Below are 27277 nucleotides of genomic sequence, written 5' to 3'. Positions count from 1 at the left end.
ATCTTTGAAGTGCAGCAAATATACAAATTTCGAAAAACCAAGCATATGTAAAAAAGTGTGAATGTTAATTTAATGAAATGCCACTTCTCATCAAAGAAAGAATGCCAATATCAATTTATTAAATGACACAAAAAGTCTTATTTATATGAGCTATCAAAAAAGTTCAATTAAATATTTTCATTTATGGCGTTTTCAATATTTTCATAAAACATATATACCCTTCAAATAATCATAACTACAATACCATCGAAAAAATATGACCACGTACTGATGATCAATTTTTCCGCGAATACGAACGAAATGAATGGTCACAATTGGAAAACTGAAAAAACAGTTGGCCGCTCTCAATTGCCATTTGCAAGTGGCGTCGTGCGAGTCATCATCAAATAACGGTTCAATGAGAGTGTTGACAAACTCATTAATATTTTCACTCATCGCACGTCTGACGAATGACCGAAAGCGCAATTTATTCGCCCGTTTGCAGAGCGGCAACTACGCAATGATGGCTTGGCCATGAAGCGGCATGCTACTGGTGACCTGTGCAACACTGCCAATAACCGCAGTGGAGACGATTGGCAGCATTTATTTGCCACATGAATGCCAATTTGTGTGAGATCTGCCACACTGCGCACTCATATGTGGGTTAGTATATGTGTGTATAGACAAACAGCCGTTGGTACAATTTATGAGCTGTTTGCACAAGCGCTGCTAGCTTCAGGCGTCGTGACCATACACGAGCGTATTGCTACGTCCATAAAGCAGGATTGTTGACTCGTATATATGGGTGACCATGTTGCTTCGGCGAGTAGAAATTCTGCAAAGCTGATCAATGACTGAATGAATTGCTCAGCCGTTTTGTGGACTTGTTTGTGGCACCAGACTGCGATGTCAGCTGTCGCTGTTCATTGGTCAACTTTGCTGTTGATTTTCATAAACGTCAGCACTGGTGACGATAATGATGTTGCCGATGGTTTTCTGTTGCGGCACTATTTGTTGACAGCCACAAAAGGAGTGTGTTGCATTTACTGCTATTGCTCACGACTGGTGGCATGTTGCCAACATGTTCACATGGATTCATTTTTCCAAAAATTCAACAAATAAAAAGTTGTATCGAAGGTTAAGCGGAAAATAAATTAATGTGATGTTATCTGTTATTGTAGGAAAAGTACTGCACGCACACGTGCCAATAAATATTAATAACACCCAGCGGAATGCCGCCACACTTCAACGCCATATAAATTAATAACACCAATAAGTCCTTACATACACACTTTAGTACACATATAATTAGTAATCACTAGCTGTACTTACAAATTATTTACTTAGATATGCAAATATATGTAAACATATTTTATGTGCCGCCTCGATAGCATCAAGTTATGTAAATCTGATTGAATAGCACAAAGAACTGTTTGTTAAATGACACTAAGTGTGTGCACACAAAGTAAATGCTTTTCAATACACGATTGTGTTTACCAACCAACGGTTATAAGCATTTATTATCATATTCATAAATCTACATAAATGTGTGTTTGTTGAGACGAGAAAATTGTAACATGTGCGTTAAAGCTGGCAAATCGCCGATGGTGTTTTTCCTAATAACAGTGCGCGCGTGACGCTTACTGTGGTTGTTGTTCATAAGAATTTCATAGCGAACCGAAAATTTCTTTAGCATAGAGTGTAGATACGCCCTCTTCAAGAGTGCAGTAGCGCTTATCTCAATTCTGCGAAAGCAAGCCTTGAAGACAATAATAATTTTGCTCATAGTCTTATAAGGGCCCAAAGAATAAACTATCTAAACTCTTATTCTACGCAAAAATCGCTTAAAATTTTTACATACATATACTTTTAAAGCAACCCGAAGGATATAAAAATTGTAAAAATAACTGTAAATCATAGTGTTTAAAAATATTGATTCCCGTAAAGCATGGTTTCCAATAGAACCAAAGTGCAGCTGTGCGTATACGAAACCTGCTTATTTCGTAGTAAAAATAAATACCATATAATTTGCATGTCTCTTAACAACACTCAAATTACAGACTTAAATCGCCATTTATAGTAGCACATACCTTCATTACTTATTTAAAATAAAGAGCGTGTAGCCTTAAAATATATGCTACACTTTCAAAAAGAGAACTGCAGCTAACAAAAGCCACTGAGCAACGTCCTAAAACAAAAAACCGATTTTTAACAAAGCATAAAGACATTTTTACACTTCAACTTGATTGGTTTCTCCAGCGTTTTTGAAATAACTTCATCGTTTCTTACAAAATTTTGCCACTTCACCTGCTTGCTGGCCCTTGATCAGTTGAAGCTTCACGAGCACCTGTCCATTGTCATTTAGCACTGAGATTTCCTTCTAACGGCGCCATAAAAATTGCAAACTTTCATTTGCCAGCTCAGCCAGCACACTATGTGCATGAAAGTGTCACTAAGACTTCTATTTTGGTTTTTGTTGTTGTTTTTTTTTTCTTTTGTTTTTTGCAAAACTGCACTTTTCCTGCTATTTTGTCATTGTGCTTTGCCCTTCGCTTGCAGTCGTGCAGTCGTGCAAATGTTATTGTCGAATGGAGTAAAATCCAAGACAAACTGGCAAAAAATCAAATGGTGTACTTTGCTAAGTTGACGAGGGAATCGAGGTCAAATGGCGGCCAACCAACAAAGTTAGACGTCACAGCCAAAGCCACAGCCGCTTGGGAAAACTGCTGCCAAACAGTAATGTTAGGCTGCGGAAGCAGTGAGCTCACAATAAGCAAGCGCAATAATATCGAAGGCATAAGGCGAACTGTGCGCGGCGTATAGCGAATAGTGAAGCAAAATGCTGAAACAATAAAAATACTTTTTACTTGCTTCTCATTGCAAGGCATTTATTTTGGATAATACTGTGGCTGTTGTTGTCTTGTTGTTGTTGTGATTGTTGTAGCTATTGTCTACAGAAATTTGTTAAAGGGAAGTTGGTAAGTTTGCGCCAAAGTTTAAAGTGCAACACGACACAACACAAGAGGTGATCCCAAGTAACTGCCTTCTTGCGACACGGTTGGCGACACACGCTACGATTCGCCTACTCTAGTTTACTTCGGCTGTCATTTGAAAGTACCCTAACTGGCATTCACTTGCAATGTTTATTATAAATACATGCAACAGAGTTGGTTATATGCTTTTAAGAGAATTCCATTGGCAGCTCACTTTTCTTTCCACAAAAATACAGTAATGCAGCAATTTATGGCTGCTCTATTATTATGTAAGTTTATTTGAGAAAGCTCTTCCCTTTTAGTTACGCTTTTGCATTTTATTAACTGTGTGAAGGTCTAATCAAAGCATCAACGAGCAATCCGATTTCTATTTTATATTTATTTATATATTTCGATCATATATTGCAATAAAAATCCCTAAAAACTCATTTTGGAATATCTTAAATTTTGTTGGAGATTTTTTTTTACCTAATTCGCTTTACTCAGTGAAAATCGATAATGCGATCATCGAACCCCACACACTTATACTATATACCACCAATATACATTGTCACCTCTAGCATTCGTGTGGCAACACACATGCATCCAATTGCGCTTTAAAGTGTCATTGTAGCTGAAAATCGCTTGTATTATTCCTTGCTTTTCACCATCGCCAACACTTGAAGTCGCAAGAAAAAAAGTTCCATCGCTTGTATGCTCTGTTGTTGAGACGGGCGTTTGTTATTTAATACCAAAGTGCTTGCAACATGTAGTAAATAAAAACAGTTTAGAAATAAATGCGAAAACAAATCGCCAGAGAGAAAATAAAACAAATGATTGCCAGCGATTTGAAGAGGACAACTGGGCGGGTGCCGTGGTCGGGTGGTGTACATTGAGCAGCACAGAAATCCACTTGCTTAGCTGAAAGATAAATTGTTCGGCGCTTAGAAACAGCAGCAATTAAGAGATTTCTTTTCACCGTTATGTGCCGCAGCAACGTGAACAGCGACAATCGCTTTGCTTTTAACTTGTTACTTTTACTGTTATTGCTAATGTTCTGTCGCTCGTCGTTATTCTTGTTGCGCTTGCCATGTTGCTTGTCAGCGTAATTTCTCTTTTGTCTAAGCTTTGTGCTTTCTAATGTCATTCCGAGACTAAATGAAAATTTCAATATCCATGCTCTTTTTTATTTTATATTTTTTTACAAGAGTTAACATCTTTCTTACTATCTTGTAAAGCCGGGCATGAAGAGTGAAGAGAGCAAGGTTGGTGTATGAGAAAGTGAACTCGTCATTCTGAGCTAGCACTTGTAGATTTATGCAGACATTAAATTTTAACTTTAAAAGAAATGGAAAAATACTTGTATGTATGGGCCTTAAAATACTTTGCTCTGTGTAACGCTGTTAGCCGACGCTATTTATGTGTATACTGAAAAACGATTATCGTAAGTTATCGCAAATGCATACAGTTTTTAATAGAATTGTAATTTGAAACTCGAAAGTTGAATATTTTAATAGTACACGAATAAAGAAAGTTCTTAAAGAATTATAATTGGCTTGGAATTATTCTTAATAAATTTGTATATACATATAAGACATAAATATTCCAAAAACTTGAATAAGTAGATCAATAACACGTGTGCGACTTTTCAGCCAGTTTGCTTTATAAATAATTTAGCACTTTTAAGAACCTAAATTTTTTCTTTATTTCCATTTAACAACTAATAAATAATTCATTCTTGAACCTAGACATTTACATTCTTGCTCTTGCTGTTAAGCAAGCAAATACCTTGTAGTTAACACAAATTTCCTCAGCAATGCTTGCCTTTGAAATATTGACGGGAATGACTTACCTAAATGATAAATGTTCTATGCGTGGAATTTCAATTTTCCTTTCTATTGTACTTCGTTATGGTATGTAGTTTTTGTTTTGCCACTTGTAACGGCATAATATTATTTTCGAAATCGCAAACACTTTTCCAAAACATCCAAAATGATGCTAAAATTGCAGGATATGAATGTTGCTCATACGACGTGGAGTCAAGCGCCTTTAAGGCTTTATATACTCGTATTTATATCAAATTCGGCTTATTGTATAAATAACTGTCACATGTGGCATAAACTAACATAGAGAAGCAATGCTGCTCATTGACTTTTGTCGGTTCCTTAAAGACTTATTATCTGTTAATTTTAAGATTCTCTCGTGTGTATTAAATTTACCCACGAATTCCAGCCAAAAAAGCATAAAGTCAAATAATTTAATTTTCATACTGCAAAAATGGATGCTTCTAAAATCATTTGGTTTCAATCACAGCGATTTTGAAATAATTTTTTGCTCTCGCTACCTGCATATTGACCGCGCGCTTCTATCACAAAATGTTATTAACTTAGAAAATACTTTCAATATTACAAAACTATTTATTTATCTTCTAAAAATGGATTTCTACTTTTGCACTCTTAAACTACATAAAACCTAATATCACCCTCTTTCTCTTCTCTGCACCAAAAATGTGAACTTCGAAAAATCAAATTTATGAATACAAATAAAAAACGCGTTCATTTTACAACATAATATCTACCATAACAGCACACATATCTGTGTCGGTATGTGTACGCCAATGAATATGGCTACAACCAAATTGCGATTGCTTGTCCTTCACCTACATTTGTGTTGCATGCAACGCGGCAGCATCGATGCTTGCAAAACCTTTTCCACAAAGCTAAAGCAGTATTTGTGACTGTGTCAAATGGAACGCGCGAATAACTACAACAACACAAGCGTGCAGCCAGTGTCACATACAAACTTATAACAAATATATATGTGTGAGTGTGTGTGTGCACATAACGGCGGTAGCTGCATATTAATAGAAATATATGCATATCATAAAACAAACACCTCCCTACCCTTATGAGTATGTGAAAATGGCGTGTAGGCGAAAGAAAGGCACACAAACAGGAAGCGCGACGCAGCGTAAAACGAGCCGAAACGAGAAGAAACGCCGAAGGCGCCAGTCAGGCAGAAAAAATTACAAAAGGATACGGCGTGCAGGCGGATGTGAGTGTATTGCAATTGAACAATGCAACAGCCAACACAGCGGCAACAGGCAACAAGAGATATGTGTGGCAAATGAGAAATTATAACTGGTGAAAGTGTGAAGAAGATTCAGGCAAACGCAAACGAGTGTGGCAATAATAACAAAAAACAATAAATATATGCGCAAAGACAAAGCAAGAAATATGCAGAAATAGTTGCACCAACACATGTGTGCACGAGTGTGCTCCCGCCGCTGAGCGAAGAACGAGCGAGTGTATTTATGTGTGTCATGATGCAATTCATTAAGGCACATATTTCAAACTCATAGTACAAGGCCATAAACAACAATAACAACAGCAATGCGACTGTGACTGCGACTACGACTGCGACAATGCATGCAAAGCAACAGCGGCAATTGGACAAAGCAAATAGACCGTGGCAATGCCGCTGGTGGTACACTGGTATGCGCTGTGTAGGTAGGGTAGCATCATTTATGAATAAAGTGAGCGCGCTTGGCGACAGTGACGGTGTAGAAAAATAATAAAAGCCAGGGGCGGGGAACGCGCAGCGCCGCGCTTAAGTTGCGCCAAGGCCAGACAGCCGCACGGCGCGCACCAGAAATGTCAAGCACAAGAATTTCATGTAGGTATTCATATTATTATTCATTTCATTTTTCATTTAATTTTATTTCTTTCCGCCATGCACGAGTGTTTTATGCTGGCAAACAAAATAGATAAGAGTGCATTCTGCTCTGGTGGAATGCAAACGCAGTCGCAACTAATGCAACTAAGTTCACTATGGTGGCGTGGAGTTGAAGGAAAGACTACAATAGCTGAACATACGAATGTGGGGTGCTCGCAATGAAAGAATTTAATAAAATACTACTTTGGTAAGATTTTGAGACTTATGAGACATGTTGACTAATCGGCGTGTTTTCATTACTAAAAATTTAATATTAAAGAGTATGTTCAAGCACGTGACTTTGTGCATATGTTATTTCAACCACTAAAGTTTAAGAGCTGTTAGGATTTTTCGGCACCAATTAATGTTGTTGTATTCGAAAAGAATTGTATAAAGGGTGTCCCAAAATTAACGTAAGTTTGCAATTTCGGCATAAATATGGCTTTCATTATTTTTAAAATATTGCACAATAATGAAGACATGTTGTTCTATCACTTCTATCTAAGCTTAAAATGTCAGCTGCTGATTTGTTGCTTTTTTAGGGTTGTCAAGGCTATTACTATATATAAATTGCGGCAAATTTAAATATTGCGTTAATTTTGCGACACCCTTTATAATATATTTAACTTTTCTCCTTTAATATTATTGCTTTTCTCCGTAGACCGCAAATCCCACAAAACAAAAATTTTATGATTTCACCTAACCTTCACAACCTAAAGCAACCTGTAACTATGACTTGAGCTTAGCTCATGAATATTTAAAGTGACTTTTTTATTTTCCGCAATTCCCCAACTGAGAAATTTAAAGAAATATTAGTTGAAGACACTTTAAATTCTTGGCCAGCTGCAGCCGAAGATGTGGCTCATCAGCACGCCCACAGAATGATTGTCATTTTGTTCATTTGCATTCCAGCTGCGCTCGACACTTTTCTGCCATTGCCACAGCCTCAACGTCAGCAGCAGCAGCACTGCGAGATGCACAGCAACTCAGCTGCCAGCTGCAACTGGCTTTATGTCAGTTTGTTTCTAATTTGTAAGCTTTCGCTTTCCTTGCATTCTTATGTCCTCCCATTTGTTATGCTTTCGCACTCGCATTTGCGGCTGACTAAGTTTTACGGCTTTGATGTATCCACTGAGGCGTGGTATGTCGGTGGCATTGCACCCGTGCGGCCTTGCTGCCAAGCCGTTGTCGACATTCATTCGCAGCGTAACAAAGCACCAGCATCACCGGATCTCTCACCGGACAGCAGCAGCGCTGGCAATTGCCTGTGGAACGCTGTAGCTTGGTGATGACGACACTCAGCATTGCAGGCCATCACAACAACAAATACAAATGGAATTGGTTAGTTTTGTGTATGACGTGGCAATGTGAATTGATGACACTACGTATTCTTCTTTAAAATCGTTTATATATTTTATTTGGAAGTGTTTGAGTTGCACTTCTATGTGTGTGTGTGTTCTTGTGGCCGGTGGAAGTAGTTGTTGTTATTAACATCATTCATCAGTTCTCATTTGGGGATTAGCACCGACACCATTCGTGCCACTGCAAAGGCGACTCCACCAAGAAATATACATAACTCTGTAGAAAAAAGTGTCTCTTTTCCATGAAAAATGGCAAACTGGTGAAGACTCCGGATTCGCTGTAAACAAATCGAGAGCAAATTCCACCTCAAAGTACATTTGTATATGTAAGTGTGTTTTTAAATACACATTTAGAGCTTAAATTAAATTAACACACCGTTAATTGTCTAAAGTTTGAAAACTTTGAAAAGTTAATATCGGCAACGGCCCAAAGGAGAAGGCAAAATTGAACTTTTTTCTTTGCAGTGACCAACGATCTTTTGTGCTCTCTGCCACTCACTACTAACAAAAATTTATAATATTTTCAAATTCTGCGTGGTATGGTTTTTTTAGACGGATGTTAAGTTTTTACTATGAAATCTTTCGTATTTTTTTACAGTAAAAAAGGAAATATATTTAGTTATTGAAACACTTTGTTTTGCTGAAAAGAATAACGCTGATGATAGCAAAAAATTGTTTTTATGTTGTTAAGGCTAAAGATGGACGAAAGCGTCATAAAATTTTGGATAAAGTCCATCTAAATACCTGACTCCCTAAAGTTATAAAGGAACAAGTTGAAATGCTCGCTGAAAAGAAACTTAGCGCCGATAAAGTGGTAATCGCCCATTTGGAAGCAATGACTGCAAAAATACTTTTGAAAATTACACAGTCCTCGCAAGTGGATTTTAGTAGTACCAGGCTTAGTGGATCCTTTTTTTTAGTTTTAGTTATCTTCGCTCAGAAAACAAAAGTTAATTCAATGAATTATGATTTCACTTGTTCCCAAACATGCCAGAAGTAAAGTAATTAGTTTTTAAGAAAAGCAATAGGATTTTTTGGGAGCAGCAAATGATATTCCCTTATAACTTCTTTTTGAATGCGTCTGAAACCTAAAATGTATCGACTTTTTCAAAGTGTTTAAGGAAAACTTACGAATTATCTGTTAGAATTACTGCGCTTTTGGGTTACAGGTTTTGCTATAAGTGATGCGAGAGCCACAACTTTACTTTTGAATAATTAATAGAGAAAAATTGCATATTAACAAAGCGATAGCATCAAATAACGGTAAACAAGTATGAAACCTTTACTTGCACCCCATTAAGCCGGCACAAAGGATAGCAATTTTCTGCAAAATAGCCTTCATTGGATGAAAAAAAAAATATGCATTTGTGTTTGTGGTTTTGTGCTGCTTTTCATAAGATTTTCATGCCCCGGGCGCTTGCTTATCAACACACTCCATTCAATTCTGCTCATCTTTAATCTTAATTCTAAGAAAGTACACAGCACTTTTAGAATTTTCGCTGTGCAAATTTGCTTTAACGCATTGTTCGTACCTTTCGGCCATACAATGTATATACTTGTATAAAAGTATATATATGTTTGTGTGTGTGTGTGAGCATAGAGGATGCACCGAAATATGCTCGCCTGCTGCGTGATTGTTGCATTGTGCACGCGTGCTCATGTGTGCACACGTCTCATAAGATGCAAACTCCGAGATAGCCAATTTGCTGCAACACAATTTACCGCAATTTCAGCACATAAATAATTCTGCAGGCGAGCTTTGTGTGTATGGGTATGTGTGCATTTATTTGTTTACGTTTTTGCGAAACTGGCAGCTGTCAAAAGCAGCGTCGCATATGAGCGCATTACGTGTGTAATAGTTTCTATGCTTTGGTGTAAAATAAACAACACTTTGTTGTTGCAGCCGAAGCACGAAAACGAAACGGAAAAGAATGCGCAGCAGCGCTGCCTCAATGCAAAAGACGCTGCAGCCAAAGCGAACGAAGACAGCCACATTGACGCTGCCACAAGAGAGAATTTAAATTTATTTTCTTGTTGCCAAAGCCAAAGTCCCAGCCGAAACTGGTAGGGGAGAGGAGAAGTTAGGGCCAATGCGCCACAATGTATGCAACAGAAATTCATCTAAATTCAAACATGCAACAACAAACAAGCGCGCTACACTGCCATCGTCGCCTCTGCTGTCCTAAAGTTGGTAAGAAAAATTGTTTTTGTTTTGTATTTAAACACATACTTACATAGATATTTTTCAGCATGTGTGTGTGTGTGTATACATGTGCGCTCACCTCGAGCCCCGAGGACGTTATTAGAGATGCAAAGAAGACGATAAACTTAACGAAAGCCACAAGAAGAGCTGAAGAAAAGCCGTGCGGTATGCTGTACCGTTAGCCGCAGGCCTCAGCAAAGCAGGTGAAAAGCTAAGAAAACCGTAAGAAAAGCTAGTTCTTTCAATGCTTGTCGCACATCACAAGCACAGCAACGTGCCACAAAACCGAATGGGAACTGTGCCGTGTGGCAAGAAAGGTAAAGTGGCAACACCGAGGAAATGGTGCATACAAATTTTGATTGTAAACAACGATTAAGCAGCTGATTACGCGCTGAATACTGCATGAAGTGTTTATTGTGTTGACACAGTGCAACAGCACGCACTTACCAAATAACAACAACTATGCACATACTATTCGAACAACAACAGGTTACACAGCTGCAACAGCAGCCAGCTTGAATGGGGCTAGGGCTGAGTGCTAGAGTGAGCAGCTGAGTGCAGACGATGTCAGTTAGCGTTGCGGGGTTGTGACAAATGCAAACATTGGCTTAACCAGCACACTCTAAGCGCCGGTACATGTGTGTGTGTGATGAGATAGTGTGCTTAGTAGCCTCGTTAGATATTTCTTTAATTATGTGGAAATTGCGTTCGGCACGTAATTATCGCACCTGCTGTGTTGACCCCGCCAAGTTGATACCCTCCGGTGTGCTACGTTGTGCTGCTGCAGCTGCTGGGTAATAGAAAACGACCATATTAACAATGTGAGCAGCAGAAGGTATGCACATATTCTAGCAAGCAGTTGTTTGTATTTTCATTGCAAAGCTTTTCATTCATTGATAATCATGGAGCAAGCTTATGTAAAAGACCATGGGGAGCTCGTCTGCTCTTTCTTCTTCATTTTGCTAAAGCTGGTATTAAAATAACATTTTCTGCTATCGATATGGAAAAATTTTCCTGATTTCAATCGCATATAAACCCACTATAAAACCGAGACTTGAGGGTTCTAAATAATCAGTTAAGTTTTTAATAAAAATTTCCAAAAAGCTTTAATCAATCATTTAAAGCCAGTGAGTAAAACTAGTATTCTAGGCTCTGTGGTTTGTCCTAAATATTGCTTCACACCCCTTTTCTTCTTGGTATAAAGGAAAATAGACAAAATTTATCAACATTTAGCCTTGCAGCTTTTTTTTCAAAATTTATATTTTTACAGAAAATATTTTTAAGAAAACAGTTCTATCAGTTATAATCACGTATGAATTCTCATATATATAATATTTATTTGTGTTTCTAATATATTACAGCAACAACAGCTGCATCTGCTTCCCCGTTTTTCTTTCTGCGCCCATAAATATTTCAACAAAGAAAGCGTGAATGTATGTGTGCCCTTTCACACCTTTGTGCGCCACTTATGCCCTGTATAATTTCAATTCCCCATGCATAGCACTCTGTGCGAAATCAAACACCGTTATAAGCAAACTAAATGGACTTTATGCAGATTTCACCCTCGTTACCGTTATGGCTAAAGCGCAGTGTAGCCAGATAAGCCTTGCGGCAGCTATTCACTACAACTACACGATTAGCGTTGAATGTCTGGCTTAGCTGAGGTTTCTCGCTGGTTTCCAAAATGGGATTGGCTGATTATATGAGTGTGTGATGCAGTGTTAAGAAAAAGCTATTTTATTTTGTGAATTTTTGAGCTAGTGTGCATATTTTAAAATAGAATCTGTTTAAAACAAAAATTTATATTCATAAATGGTATCTATTTATTGCTAATAACAGTAATTGCACACAATGCAAGGATTTTGGGAGAAAATGAGCTCAGAGAATGCTGAAGCACTCTTACAGATGTTAAAACGTCCACTTCAAGATGAATGATTGTCAAAAATAGAAAAGCATTATGTTAGAGTGCAAAGATAGGCAATATCTATGTCATACCATGAACTATCGCAAAAAATTTCTTGCAACTCTATTGGAAGAAAATCAGCGTATATAAAACCACAGAAAGCCCATTCGAAGTGCTTTGGTAATAAATGCTTCGATGACCATTAATTTATTGTAATAAGACTGCAAAGTAACGGCAGCATTTGTGATCAGGAATCTCTTCGAAGATTCCACAGTAAAGTAATAAATTTAATGAAGACAAACGTTGCTCAATAAAAGTGCTGAAGTGTTCATCACTTTTATTTAACCCGCAAACAAGGACCATAACATTTTATAGCAGTTAATTATTTTACACTTACATTCCTTCTATATATATATATATAGATATTTATACTGACAACAGTTGCAATAAATATACAAACAATAACAAACCGCATGAGCAACAAATGACTTTAGTCCGAACATCTACGCTGAAGACCCATAATAGGTATGTACATGTAACATATATATATATATATATACATATTCTAGCACGCACACTGCAGCAGCTTAATAGACCGTAAAAATAGCACACGCGACAGCCGCTATACACTGCATGCAATAAGTTCTACGCTTAGCACGGCAGATATTTTTATTTAATCCTGTCAAAGCAAGAAAATAACTAATAAATAAATAAAAATTCCGCGACGAAAAAATACTGAAGATGTATTGTATAATGTTGTCTATTATTTATTTATTAGTATTATTTAAGCTATTTGTCTTTTTTAAGGCACTTTTTTATATTGCTCTTGCTGCGTGGATCGTTGCTACAAATACAGAATGATAAGTAATAGCATATTTCTTTCATTCTCGAGCGTTTCTCTGCTTCTCGTACTTATTAAACATTTTCACTAACATTACTTATTTGGCCACGAATTCTCAGATCCTTATATATACAATATGAAATATTCCAAGCTTAATGCTTTATTTTTTATTTGCATTGAAAAATTTAAATCCCAGCCAATTTAAAATACTAAAGTAGGGGAACCTTTTTGACGCAATGTCTGTTGCGGAAGCCACGAACGCACTTACATAACAAATTTCGAGTAGCAAATACATATTCGCGTTAATTTCTGCATTCCTCCCGGCACGCCGCGGTGAAATAAAATCGCCCGTCACATTACTTCGCTTTTATTACTTCAGTTGTAGTTACAAACGTACAAAAAGCAGCGCTTACGACTACGTAAACAAGGAAAACAACATCAAACAAATATCGAGAACAAAAAATAATAATAAAATAAAACAGTAAAACTTGCACTAAAAGCGGAAATTAATATTTAATGACCAGAGTCGCGTCTCTAGGCCACACATAGACGCTAAGCACGTGAGCTAGTATTCAATATGTCTGCAATATAGAGCTTAGCTGAAGTCCAGCAGCTTAACGGGCAAAGCAGACTGTGGGCGAACTTTACTCTTAAGTGCGTGAATATGTATTTGTGTGTGCGTCGGAGCTTACAAGAAATAAAAATAGATGTACAACGAGAAGGAAGCGTCGCGGATTTGTTAATAAAACGTAAGAACGTAATAAAGTTGTTCAAACGAATGTTTGCAAAAACACTAATAAAGGAAGTTGCGCGCCAGTTGCACTAGAATTAGATGAAAATTTACTTAAGCTATGCAAGAGTCCATAAAAAATTGGCTGTAGCAAGGAATTGAAATGTGTTTTTTGAAATAAACTGGAATTACTACTTAGTACGTCGATAATATATATAAAGTAAATATTTCGTAAAACGTATGCCAAAAACAATTTCGTTTTCTACTAAACCAATTTTTTTGTAGCCACAGTTATGGCTGGTAAACTGGTAAATCACGTAAAATTACCCAGCAATGTAGGAAATTGAACTAGTTTAATATAATCAAGGAACTGTCTGATAGAGTTGTCATCAATGCAAGAATATTTCGTATGCCAAAATGCGATCATATAACCAAAACATTAATAAAATTGCGATCACAAATATTTATACCCTGAACCGGGTATATTAAGTTCGATACGAAGTTTGTAAATTATGCCACATATACGAATATATTATAAGTAAGTATACTAGAAATAGAGCATTAACTAGCACTCTTTTTTTACTAGTTCAGAGACTACCAGATCATGACGAAATAGCGCTCTGCTGGACTGTCTCTCTTTTCACTGCAGGAATAGCAGCCTATAAACATATTTACATATATCAGTTAAAGACACACACACCCACTCCACTAAACTACATCTATTCCTTGCATATAACTCACTGAGCTCAGATTATTCATGCGTTTGTGTAAGTGTACTTATGCTTGGTTGCGCTTATGTATGTGTGTACTTGACTCTCTTCCTTGAATTTGTCCTGACATGTGCTAAACAATATTGCAGCAGCAACAAAGAGCAACTCAACATCAGAAACAACAAAAGCAAAATGTTTCCAACAACTGTAGTAGTTTCTGCAAGTATTTTCAATTTACAACAACAGCGTGTATAGTAAGTTTCAGTAATAATGAAACAAGCTGACCTTACTACGTAGCAAGTAAGGTTCGGCCAACTAACAACAACCAGCAGCCACCACTACATGGGTATGTAGCTTACAAGGCAGTCTTCTAACATGCTACCAAATTATGCTACATGGCCACCAGAGCGTACAAGAACAAGCTAGGGGAAGAGTCAATCATACAAATCGACATTTGCAAACATTTACGCAGGCTATAATACTATAATATTAGAAAATGAATATACGCTTTTATTTGCTTACAAATATTTGTGTTGCTCTCGTCTAGTTCCCCTCAAAGTCTCACCCATGTTGGTTAATCGAAATTTGTGGAATAATTAATTTGCATTTTCACTATATCAATCTGACTAATAAACGCAAAAGTTGAAGCTCAGCTGTGGGAGACAGAAAGTATTCTAAAATTGGAAGTAAGTGCGTGTTGATTGGAAAAGATAGAGCGACGAGCCTGAAAATATAATAGTAATCGTTTTAAAATTTTTATTTTTGCAGAGCGAAGTGCTATAAACTATAACAGAACGAGCGCATGACTACCACTTGTATTCCAAATTAACGGGCAGCTAAATCAACTAATAACAGAATCCATTTAAAGTTAAAGGCGACAGAACTGGCGCGAGATATTGTGAACATACGCTAGACTCCAACGCTATAGCGAACTAGTACTCTAACAACCCAGCGTAGTAATTTAGCTTATGCTAAACTCAAGAGACCACATTGCTCTCACCCAATCTCTTCCGCCGAACTTAAATTATTCCCTACTTCAACTATTCTCATTTTTAATGCGATAATTGTTCACTAAACACTTGGACTTCAAACGCCAGCTACCGACTAAAAAAAGTTGGAAAATTAAATGTTGAAACAAATTTACGCCATCCTTTACATCGCTATACCGAAATGCAGAACACAAGCCGCAAGCTAAATACAAAGCCAAGCCACATTGCACACTGTTGCACATTTTACCGCAACAGCAAAAGCATAACATGCAACATGTTGCAAGCATGAAACTAACCAAGAAGCTAAATAGTGCTGTAGTTATTTCGAGCGCAATGCCTAACCGTATCTACTGAAAGAGGCCAACGCAGAAATGGACCTAGCACCGAGGCGCAGAGACGAAGCGGCAAAGCACAGACAACAAGCCAAACGTACAAGCACTAAGTCTAAGCTGGGGCTGTTGCAGCGCCGCAATGTTGCATGTGGGCGCTGGAGGGAGCTAGTTAGTGTGTGCCGTTGTGCGAAGGGTGCTCGTTAACGTGTTGGCTGCGTAGGTGGAAAGCCAGAAAAATTATTTTCCATACTCAGAGCAATTAAGCTGTTGAAGCCTACACATACCACCAAGCCAACCAACTGTGCCACAGCCTAACGCACACACCCACACATACAGTGCAAGGGTAGGGTGTAACAACGCGCGGAGTGGCGTCATAAGCGTTAGCAACGTCGTTGCTGTACTTTGCCGCAAAATGTGTTGAACCGGAAATTGTGCGGCCGCCGTGTGGAGTGGCGTTACCGTCGTCGTTGAAGCCGACGCCTTTATTGCTTTTATGGGCGATTGTATAAGTATTTATAACTGTTTTGCTTTGCAGTTATTGTAGCTTTTCTGCCGCTTATACCACATGCAACCGCAGAGGCAAAATTTGGCGCTAGATATGATCATCAGGTGAGTGAAATCCAACGAAAAGTGGTGTAGCCACCAGCATACACAGCCCCGACCGTTGTCTCGTTGTGGCTAACAACATTTAAGCCACCAACGCAATTATCATTTTATCCGTCAGCAACAGTTGCTCACCCACAGCAATTGCAATAGTGACTGTACGCTGTTTGAGTTCTTGCCGCATTACGTCTATTTGTGGCAATCAAATGCCATAAATACATACAGTTAACCAAGTTGGATAACAGATTTTTATTCTGCGAATTTATCAGCCTCTTTTATGTGCTGCAAATACAACTAACTCCACACCCGCATTACCCAGTGGCTTTTGTGTTCGCCTTAAGAGCATAGGCCCACGCAAACAGCACACAAACACACACATAAAATTATGACTTCGCGCGATTGGCTTTCATCGCGTTCGTCAACCACCAGCCACCAAATCCGGACTTTGTCTTCTTGATGTTGTGCAACAAGCATATTTCACCTGTAGGCACGCACAAATTAATTGAATAATATCATCCAATTACGTGTGATATCTTAGGCTGCAATTAAATTAGGCGCTCATCGTGAAATATATTCATTGGCTCACAGCCCGAATCATAAAACGGGCGTTGACTTAAAGGCGTGGACGTGATGAATATCGTCAGAATTGAATTAAATGCAAATAAACCACATTGCCTCTGGTTGCTGTGAAAAAATGCATGCTTCTTACATGTTTTATTGTGTTTCCTTATTTTGATTGTTTTTTTTTTGATTCAATGAACTTGTGAAGCTCAGGAAAAAAATGTGTGGCAGATATATAGAAATATTTTCTCTTTCAAACAAAAAAAAACCGTTTCATTGGCAAAGTGAAGCATATGAGTGGGGGAGAGGTGCTAACTTTTGAAAAACAAAACAAGAATTAAGGCGCGCCTGTGTATTTTACAGTATTTTCGTATGTTCTGCTCACTTCCCCTTTTACTAGAACATTCCACCAACAGCGGTAAATAAAGATATATAATATTTGATTCAACTAAATAAAATAATTTTGGATTTTTTGATGCTTATTTATCATTTAAGTCGAAAATTTTCTTTAAAACTGAGTGCGCCGCCTCTAGATGATAAAAAAAATTTTTTTTTTTCCAAAAAATTTTTCCAAAAATTTTTCCAAAAAATTTTTTTTTTACGATCTACAGATTTTAGCCCCAGGCTAAGCAGGCTTTTTTTCGCTCCACTCTAATATGTATATAATTTTATATATATACAATTATAAACCAATTTGTATAGGCATTCGCGCTTCTATTTGGAAGAGCAGTAAAAGTTGCAATATGTCTTAAAAAATGTCTGCGGCAAATATCAGTTGTACTACGAGGCGCTTATGGGTGCCTTAATTTACCGCCATTGTTGTTGTGCTTGTTATTTCGCATTTGACCTCCGCCGTAAAGTCATGTCGAACACATGTTTAGCAAATGATATGCGGTTTACTAGCATTATCAGCAAGCGCTACAGCAGCGAGCGTAAGTGGCACGTTGCCAAGCCGCCAGTAGAAGCGTGTAGAAATGTGCATGTGTGCATAAGTTGCTTGTTTTCTGCCATCGTGATTACAGCGCAAGGCAACGGGTAGGCAGCTGCAAGCAAGCGAACTGGCTTCGTTCTCCCAAGACAGTATGATTTTAGGGGACCAACTATGTAGTTAAGTCCTTGAAGGAGTGCGATGTGCTTAAAACTTTTAAACGATTTTTCTTTTAATAAATCTGTTTTTTAAAGTAAAGAAAGTAGAACTTGGATATGCTGTAATATTTAACTAAAGTTTCTCCTCCCAATCAAAAAAAGGATCGACGATTTGCTCCGAGCATTTTTTCTTCGATTCCGTCATCGTGACAAAACGAAACCTGAGAGTATAATTGTTTTTCGATTCTTTTTCTGCGCGACACTATTCAATCCGGATAGCTGTATTATTCTCCAAATTATTTTCTTTTGACGTACATTTCCAATAATTTTAAATTTAATTAATAACATTAAAATTGTAAATTTTGATATAATCCGCAATTTTCCGTCGGAAGCAAGCGCTAAAGCGTGCAAGATGTGAAAGTTGTGAGTGTCTTTGTGCAAATTAACAACACTTTAAATAAGGCGATATATCGTAACATCACTGTGTAAAGGAATTGGAGATATGATAGTTTATGAGAGTTCCTTTAAGCCAACTTTTAGAAGAGGAAGTCTCAAGCCCCATCAATATAGATTCTCAATGTAGGAAATTTATATAATAGTAGTATTTTATTTATAACTATATACTATAATATATCGTTTAATACTTAAAATAATGGCTACAATGAAATCCTTTCAATTTAAAGTGCATTTGGTCTTTTGCCACCCATGAGAGATCACTCATACGCCGCGTCGCATTAAATTGCTATTTTTGTTGCCTACGCCAGCGTTGGTGAATTCGGCGAATTTGCATTAATTGCACACACTTTCGACCACACAACGGTAATTGAATTTGTTTATACTTTGAAATTACACATGTTGAAAATAAAAACAACAAAACAGCAACAAAGGAATACGTATTTATTTATACTTTAGTACTTGTATGTAGTAAGTATTTGCTTTATGTGCGGGCGTGCTTGTGTGGCGTGGAATAATTTATGGCGGCAATATGTGTGCAGTACAAATGTCGAACAAGCAATAAGCACAAAATAACAATGCAGCAAATTTAAATTGTTACACTTACCTGCCGAGGTGGTGTAAAAACCGAGCGTTTTTACGAATGCAAAAGAGGAGCTGCAAATGGGTAGGCTGCGAATAAATTCGAGCACACAAGCCCAAACCAGCTAATGTACGAATAGAACATGCGACCGGTAGGTAGAGTGATAGAGAGCGGGTGGTAGGGAGAGCGGCGTGGTAATGGAGAGAGGGAGAGTACTAGAATTAATTTATGCATAAAATTGTTTGTAGTAAAACTTGAATTGCAAATTAATGTTTTGCCATTAAACAAAAAACATGCATATACATGCACATATACGCATACACACATTATTTAGACGTTTAAACGTACAATCGCTTATAAATATACACAGCAAATAAAAAAAATGTATGGAAATTAGCCAACTCATGTTTATTCATAAATATTTATTTACAAATAGCAACTAACAGACATAAGCGTTTTGGGGACGCAAACAAAGTGGCAAAAAACTATTAGTAGAATTTGGGACTGTTAGCTTAGTGAAGGTTTCTGATTGTTTGTTGCAAATTATTCTATATATAATATATAATTATATCAGACACAAACGTAAGCCAACGTAATAATTCTACTGCTATTAGGCGAATTCAGCTTATTCTACTTGTATATACCTAGCGCTATTTGAAGAATCCTGAAATGTATAGAATGCCGTTGGTCTAGCTGCTAGTACAAGAACAAATATCATAGTATTATTAATGTGAGTTAGAGCAGTACTGAAGAAGTCGAATTTCTACGCTTGACAGGCAATAGCAACAGCGTAAATTTGGGTATATGACGAGTGAGTTAAGGACACAAGAGACTGCTTTAGTTGAGAACTCTTCACGTAAAATCCTAAATAGAGCAGCAGTAAACGATTTTATTAAGTAATATCTTACTTTCATGAAAATAGCAGAAATAATGACCAGCGAAATCGGACTGACGACACATTATAGCACTCAAAGCGTTTAACCCAAATTTTATTCATACAAATACATGTCTCTTTAATCAAATCGTCTCAATTCTTCGAAAATGCTGCCACTTTATTATCTGTTGACAGTCATTAGTTTCATCAGCTTGGCAATTTCCAATTGGATCATTTCTTCTTTATGACAGCGCTTCAAATCAACATAAATAGGTTAAACGCAGTGTCAATATGAAGTAATCGCTTCTGATGCCGCGTGCCGAAGCAGTAATATTACAACAGTGTCAACTCTGTCACATTGATACCGTATTCCGTGGTGGCTGTAGCAATTGCAATTTGTCGCGAATTGCAATTTTTCACAATGTCTTTTCGAGACACCGCGCTGATGATGTAAAGCTGTGGTGACATTGCGGCAAAGTAAGCAACGCTCCATGCGGCAGCCAACGACAAGCTGATGGCGGTCATTTTGACGATTGATCACAAATGCGATGAACCAGAAAATCGCGATTGCGCCAAGAAAAAAGCGACACCGGGGACAAAAAGTAACTGTGGCTGAAGCGAGAATACATAATAAAGCTGGGCGAGAAAATGAGCTGCGCGTGAAAATATGTGAAAAAGTTAAATAAAAAAATGAGGCTGCGCGGAGGGCGGTGGCAAAATTGAGCAAGTGCACGAAAGAACAGCGCTAAGCAGATAATGCACAGGTATTCCAAGCACATCCGGGAACGTTGTCATATTAGCTATGCAAGTAGGCGTGCTAGTAAAATTGGACGGTCTGCGAAGTGAATTTTGTACGTGCTTCTCAAGCGTTCTTCAATTTTTATGCTTCAAATTAAATCCAATACAAATCAAGCACACAAAAAATTGGACAATTTGAAAAATGCAACGCAAGTAGTCCATTTTGATCCTTTACATGTTGGTTCCCATCTTTGGGACCGCTTAACAAACGCGCGAAGTGAAAGTAAAGGGCAGTCAATAAAACGTCAAATAAATTTGACAGTATGACACCTCATGCCCGCATTTCCGGGCGCCTGCCAAGTCAAACAATGCAAGCACAGCGTAACGGAAGACCCGCGTTAGTCGCAAAGCATATATACGTATGCTTGAAAGGCTTTGTGTGCGAACACTCGTATTTAAAATGACATATCGTTGGTATGCGCAGAGTAAGCACCACTCCGATTGACAACAATAACAATCGAACTAAATTGTCAGCATTTCTGCAAATTTCTGCCTTGGGAATTCTGTGTGGCGCCCAAAGCAAACGCACAGCTAATGCAGTCTTGCCGCAAATACCACCGCAGACGCAGATGTGAGCCAATCAGCCGACATTCGCTGTCATTTCGCGGTCGTTGCCAGCATCTTTGTCATCTGCAAATGCGTTCAATAAAAGCGCACGAAAAGAAAGACAAACTGACAGTTATTAAAAAGTACCGTTCAAAAGACATCACTTTACGAATGAGCGTCTACGGTGGAGTGCCAATGACACGTTCGCCGAAGTTTGATGTGAATGTGGTTGGAGGTGATGGGTTAACTTAGTTATAGCAGAGGATCACCGGTCGGCAGTACTAAATTTAATGCATATTTTGTACGCTTATTTATTTTCCGTCCACGCATTACTCTTAGCCATACATACATACATTGTGTACTCCAGTACTTACGGCCTCATTTATAGAGCAGTTTAGCTCAGCCAAGTATCGAGCTGAGTAATGAGTGTTGACTATATAAATGGATGACTTTTCTGTATTATCTATGGGCTGTCAAAAATGTACTCCCCCATCCCCCATTTTCTATGTCTCCGTAATGTTTTTTTCTTAATAGAACTCGCTCCTAAAACTCGAAAAAATTTTAACGGCATTCTATTTAAAAACTCTGCAAAACTACAGGCAGCACAGTTATTATTTCAATGCATATACCTCATAAATATTCAACGCAGTGAACATTTTGTAGTACTGCTTATGTTGGCCATGACCTAGTTCGAGTGCGTATCGAAAAGGTGGTTAGAATTATATGGCACTTTTTGCATGCCGGATATATGTTTGTTATGGCGGAGTAAGAATTGCTACTAAATAATTGAAAGTGCTTCATAAAGAACATTGAGACTTGGACGATGTCAGAGTATACGTCTGAAGCTTATTTATCTATTTTATGCAACCATGGTCTATTCTCTTTCATGAAGATGGCTAAAGAGGACGGAAAAGATAATCGTTTACTTTCACACACAGGTCATCCAGACCAATGGCATGCGTCGTTATCAACACTCACATTTGAAATTATCAATATTACTTGTACAGTATATACCATACTATTATCCTTTATAAATTTCGAACTGCTCTCATTTTATCAAAATAAATCAAATTAGCTGTTACTTGTCACATTGAACGATATTTGCAAAATTGGCTGTTTTTGTGTTATGGAAAGTCGCTTCACCAACTCCTCATACATTGCTTTATGGGCACACTTAGCAGGAAATCTTCAATTTGTGCGGTGCTCTCATGATCGTTGCGGTGCTTGCGTGACTGTTACTACAGTTACATGGAGTTGTTATCAAATTTTCAGAGTAGCTTAATTTGGAAACTCCTCACAAGTAAAAAGCCAAAGTTTTGAGTGAAATCAAAGCAAAAGGCGGAAGCCTTTCGAGCGATAAAACCGCACACACCTCATGAAAGTATCGCTCACATACACGCACATACACACACATATGCAAGTCGCATATGTATCAGCACACGCGCATATTTATTCGCACTCCCATCAGTAATGCTGCCATTGCGCTGATTAAATCCTTGCGGCTTTTGGGTGATTAAAAACTTTGCCCTCAACTTTCTTTGTGCGCTCTACGTCAGCAAGCTCGCTGTATGCCGCGCATTGCACGCTCCACTCCACAAGCACTCCGATCAATTGCGCACGCACACACACAAACTCAAACATTCGCATTACATTCATGCTGGAACTGGTACCAAACACACACACACCAAACTCAATGACGCCTTTTTCACTTCGCTCCACTTTTGAATTGTTTGCGCGCGGCCGCGTCGCAGTTTCCGCAATGTTGCTGCTGCTGTCGGATCAGTGACAGACGCGTCGCAGCGGCAAAAGAAAATGAACCAGCACCGTTGCCGTTGCGAAAGGGCGCAGCGTGGCTGTAACGCTGCGATGCCACCATTTTTCGGCGTAATGGCGCAGAAAGATGAAACCTAAATTAAAACGTGAAATGAATCGAAAGAAAAACAATGAAAACTCACTAAGTGTAGCAGAGTACACAGAGCAGCGGCAATAGCGGTGCGAACGTCAGCGACTTCGTCAACAAAGTCGTGGAACCGCACCCGTGTAAATAGCCCACGGCATCGACGAATGGAGGAGAGCATTGGTCCGCGGGCTGCTGTCAGTCGCGCTAAATGGCAAACAAAAATTTTGAGTTCAAATAAAAGTTTCTTGTCCCACTTTCCTGCACTCGTCAATGCAAGGCAACGCACCCCCCACAACTACGACCACATACACCGTTATCGCTTCTGCTAACGCTGCCAACACTTCAGCTGTTTCGCTGTTTGCTTGTGTACTTTCGTTTGCCACAATTCCGGTTTCCGTTTCCGTTAGGCGAATGCGTCATTTGGGATTTGTTTGACGCACGATGTAAAATGCTTGAGAAAATGTTTGGCTGGTGCTTTCGATGCTCATATGTTTACAAATCTTATTTAATTAGAGTGAGAAGAGAATAATCCAAGGCGCGCTCGGAAATATGTGGTTGGATTATTTAAATTAACAGGTGTGAAATAAAAGCTGTAAGTTTCCAGAAATGTTGTATGTAGTTGTGTAAAAAGGTTAATCCAAAGTCAGCACTTTCGTACCGAGTAGTTTCCTAGGATGTGGAACTTAAAAGAAAAAACTGCAAATAGCAGAGGTTAGACACTGAAACTCTGCTTGGTTCCCTAATTGACATTGCGAGCCAATTTCAAATTCGAAAAAAGGTTGTCAAAGTTGTAGGCAGCAGAGTGCGGTGGCAACATCTAAGCAATTTTCCCACTATTGTACAGCCTTTGCAGGACTAGGGTTGAAACTGGCTGGTAACCTTATCTTCAGTGAATTAAAAGACATAGCCAAAAGTGGCATTAGCCATCTCAGCACATGTGTGAGAACCTTAAGGCGCTTTGTCGATCTCTAAGGGTCTTATGATCCACTATATAGCAGTTTCTAGGCATCACAAAGGACCGAAGTTCTAAGCTGTCCAAGTGAGATCGCTATTTGGATCGACCTCTCAAACTAACCTAATCTAACATAAGAGTACCGAATAGCCAGAACACAGATTGTAGAGGTGAGAGGTGATGCGTTGGGCATTCCTCCTCGTAAGTAGAAAAATATTCAAAGTAGAGCTCTGCAATATAAATACACACTTTTTAACTTTTTTAACTTAAGGCTTATTGAAAGACGCCATCTTTAACTACCTATCAACTGACGGACTTTGCACGTACAAATTGGTTGCATTCTCAACGTCCGTGCATAAATTGCAACGGACAGTGGAATATTAAAAACGAGAATAATGAAAGAAAGTCTAGCGCGCAAACAAAAAGGAAAATGAAAAACCAAATGAGTTATCGTGCAGGAATTCCGCTAAGATATACTCATTCTTGTATGCAAGAGCCGCATAAAAGCTGCAGCAAATGAATGTGTTGCAAGTGCAAAGACGCAGGAGCGCAGCTGAGCTCAATTGAAACGCTGTAAAGGTGCTTAAGAGTAGCGACGTCGTACCTTAAAGTCCATCATCTCAGTTGAAGCGCGTTTCACTCCACTTCCGTGCAATCGCTCGGCATTCCACTGAAAACTTGACTTGTTTGCCCTGACTTTAATTTCCTGTGCAATAAGCTGCGTTGCGCAAATGCAGCTCATATTGTGAAAATGCGCAGCACGCACCCACACACACACGCATGCCACATGGCATTCGTCCGTTCATTTTGCTCCTCACTGCTTGTTAGTAGCCGTCGAAAGCGCGCAAGTGCCTGAAATAACTCGAAGATTTTTCCACTTTCTTACAAAATCTTCTGGCAACTTCCGTATCACTCACTAGTATTTGCTTATTTTATACCTGCAACCAACACTCGTAGAATTTTTCTCAATTCCCCATTCTCGCGATAGCAGCACCAACACTCGCTCAGCGTCACTTATCAAAGCCACAGTATTTGTGGGAGTGTTCGTGATTGAAGCGGGCATGATGTTACACTACCTAACATAAGGCCAATCGCCTGAGGTGGAACAATAAGTGTGCGCCAGCTAACAGTTCTCTCACCTTCTTTCTGCAGCGCGGAAGAGGCGAAAGTTTTAATGCAACTTGTTAAATTCCCAACAGTCCGCTGACTACTTGCTGTGCCGCTGGCTGGCCTTTTCTATATGAAGTTTTATTTTTAAGTAGTTTCAGATATTTCGCCCTTGCGCAAGCGAAATTGTCATTCGCTTTTCCGTTTTTTTCGCTCTTAGTTTTAGGCTTTGCAGTTAAGCACTCAAGTTTTTTCATTTCCTCCTCGGTTGGAAAACAATCGCATCTAGGCATGTCACAGAATGACAAATGAGCAAATACCTATCAGCTGCGGTGAGTAAAGGATATTAAAGTGCATTAGAGCTTTTTCTACGACACTTAATACACATACATATGTATAAAAATTGCTAATAACCGTTAAGATAATAAACAAAAATTGTTTGTCTTTTTTTTTTGTGTTGTTTTTTGTGTGATAAAACAAGCTATTATTAAAAGGAGAACAAGCAAGAGACAGAAAATTTCGCATTAATGCTTTCCGCATATTTGTATTTACTTTTTGGTTTTCGTGAGCGTCGTTAACGGCCTCAATATTATACGCATTCCGGTTGTTATTCGGTTAATAAAAATTTAATTCGCTTGGCATTTGGAAAATTTCCAATTCAATTTCAATTTCATGTGCATGCAATAAAATCGACACGCGACACTTTTCGCGCTCTTTTTGTCATTTTTCTATAACAGTTGATAACGGTAGAGCATGCGGAAGCCTGGCGAAATGTGCGCTGCCGTGGATTCGCGCTACAAAACAGGGTTTAATACCATAACAAACCTAACGTTACGTGGACAGATAAATTTAATACGCAGCAAAGCAGAGCAAAAAAGACCACAAATGAAAGAAAAAATCCTTACTAGACGAACAAAGAAGGCTGTGAACGGCCACAAAGCGACGGAAAGTAGAAAAAACATTCACCAACAGCGCTAATTGTGGCATATAGTAAGATAGCGTTTAAACATGAAGTTCACAATTTAAATATTTTTTATATTTATATGCCCAATAGTCAAAATAAGTCAAGTGTTGTTCATTAAGGATTATGAAATGTTTAACATACTAAACTTGTAGCTGGATAAATATATGCCACTTAAATTAGTATTAGATATTCCACCGCGATGCTTAAAATATGCACATATTTAGGTGAAAATTTCATACAGTTGCTTGTTCTGGCTTTAAATGTATTAAAATAATTTGTTTTCTTAAACCGCTTAAGTCGCTCACTGGTGCTTACAGTTGTGCCTTCACTAAGCGCATGAAAAATGTTACTCATACAACATGGTGGCTGCCTACACATGCATTTTGCATATGTTTTTTACGTTTATAAGCTGATAAATTAATTATTTTTACTTGCAAAACCATAAATTAAAAAATATAAAAAATAATGTGCTTTTATATTTAAATGAGTTAAAAAAATATTTCAAGTACAATGTAAGTTTTTTGATAGCGCGGCAATGCCGTAGCTAGAAAATATTGTGCGCGTGTTAAATTGAAAAACTTTAAATTAGTTTTGAAAATCTGCGATCACATTAGTTTATGTCCGCGAAATGAGGTGGGAGTTTAGTTGCGAAAAAGTTTAAATTGCACGCTCAGACCGTCCGCTACGTTTTATGCGCTCTCTACTTCACTATAAATCACGTTAGCTTGAAACTTTTGCGCAATGCAAGTGCAATTCGAAAAATCCCGTAACTCAACGTAGCAGAAGACCTTGAACTCTGGATAAACGAATAAATTTTAGATAATTTACTCATTAAATCAAACATAAAAATGCAAAAACTTCAATAATAAATTACAACTAAAGCCTAAAAACAAATGTCAAACGCGTTTTCAAAGCGCAAAGGCACAAAGCAATCTGTTCAGCCAAGCAGGCAGTATAGCCTTTAAGTGGACTATTATTGAAACATGTGCAGCAATAAGTTATCTTTTTGTATTTTTAGCTTTTATATTTTGTTTCCCGATTTGCAAATAATATTATGCCACACCCACCTAAACTTACATAAACCATCAACCCACGCACTCATAGATTTTTCCAATG

The sequence above is a fragment of the Bactrocera oleae genome, chromosome 3, assembly GCF_042242935.1.
Source record: "Bactrocera oleae isolate idBacOlea1 chromosome 3, idBacOlea1, whole genome shotgun sequence".
Taxonomy (NCBI): domain Eukaryota; kingdom Metazoa; phylum Arthropoda; class Insecta; order Diptera; family Tephritidae; genus Bactrocera; species Bactrocera oleae.
Note: the sequence above shows the minus strand (reverse complement) of the source record.